Below are 1,487 nucleotides of genomic sequence, written 5' to 3'. Positions count from 1 at the left end.
AGAGTGGAAAAGCTTTTTGCTAAGATGTAGACGAGAAGAGAGGCTAAAGACGAAGGTACGGTGCTCTGCAGAGCTAAGCACCGCTCCCGGCCCTCTTTCGGCAGAAGGCGCACACCGCAGAGCACTGTGAGCGGCAGAATCGTCTTTGCGTGAAGAAGCAGCTTCTTCGTCTCCGGGAGCCGGAGAGAGCGGCAGCTTCGCAAAGGTGATGAAACAAGCTGTACAACACTGCGATTGTGTGCGCAGCTTGCCAACTGAGAGAAAACAGTACCTGACCACTCTCCTGCCTTTTCTATTCACATGAACATTCGATTGGAAGCTGTTTTGGACAACTTTCTTTCTCTTCTTGCAAAACACTCGGCAGACCTCGGTGCAGCCTCTAGAACACGATGGGAGATGTTTTCTGTGGTGGCAAAGTTTCTCCTTGCCAGACAGAGTGGAAAAGCTTTTTGCTAAGATGTAGACGAGAAGAGAGGCTAAAGACGAAGGTAAGGTGCTCTGCAGAGCTATGCACCGCTCCCTGGTGTCTTTCGGCAGAAGACGCACACCGCAGAGCACTGTGAGCGGCAGAATCGTCTTTGCGCGAAGAAGCAGCTTCTTCTTCTCCCGGAGCCGGAGAGAGCGGCAACTTCGCAAAGGTGATGAAACAAGCTGTACAAGACTGCGATTGTGTGCGCAGCTTGCCAACTGAGAGAAAACAGTACCTGACCACTCTCCTGCCTTTTCTATTCACATGAACATTCGATTGCAAGCTGTTTTGGACAACTTTCTTTCTCTTCTTGCAAAACACTCGGCAGACCTCCGTGCAGCCTCTAGAACACGATGGGAGATGTTTTCTGTGCTGGCACAGTTTCTCCTTGCCAGACAGAGTGGAAAAGCTTTTTGCTAAGATGTAGACGAGAAGAGAGGCTAAAGACGAAGGTAAGGTGCTCTGCAGAGCTATGCACCGCTCCCTGGTGTCTTTCGGCAGAAGACACACAGTGCAGAGCACTATGAGCGGCAGAATCGTCTTCGCGCGAAGAAGCCGCTTCTTCGTCTCCGGGAGCCGGAGAGAGCGGCAGCTTCGCAAATGTGATGAAACTAGCTGTACAACACTGCGATTGTTTGCGCCGCTTGCCAAGTGAGAGAAAACAGTACCTGACCACTCTCCTTCCTTTTCTATTCACATGAACATTTGATTGCAAGCTGTTTTGGACAACTTTCTTTCTCTTCTTGCAAAACACTCGGCAGACCTCCGTGCAGCCTCTAGAACACGATGGGAGATGTTTTCTGTGCTGGCAAAGTTTCTCCTTGCCAGACAGAGTGGAAAAGCTTTTTGCTAAGATGTAGACGAGAAGAGAGGCTAAAGACGAAGGTACGGTGCTCTGCAGAGCTAAGCACCGCTCCCGGACCTCTTTCGGCAGAAGGCGCACACCGCAGAGCACTGTGAGCGGCAGAATCGTCTTTGCGCGAAGAAGCAGCTTCTTCTTCTCCCGGAGCCGGAGAGA

This window comes from Melozone crissalis, unplaced genomic scaffold (assembly GCF_028551555.1).
Source record: "Melozone crissalis strain CALT ecotype California unplaced genomic scaffold, PUWL_Pcris_2 ptg000111l_1, whole genome shotgun sequence".
Taxonomy (NCBI): Eukaryota; Metazoa; Chordata; class Aves; order Passeriformes; family Passerellidae; genus Melozone; species Melozone crissalis.
The sequence above is the reverse complement of the archived record's forward strand: the minus strand, read 5'-3'. Positions refer to the sequence as shown.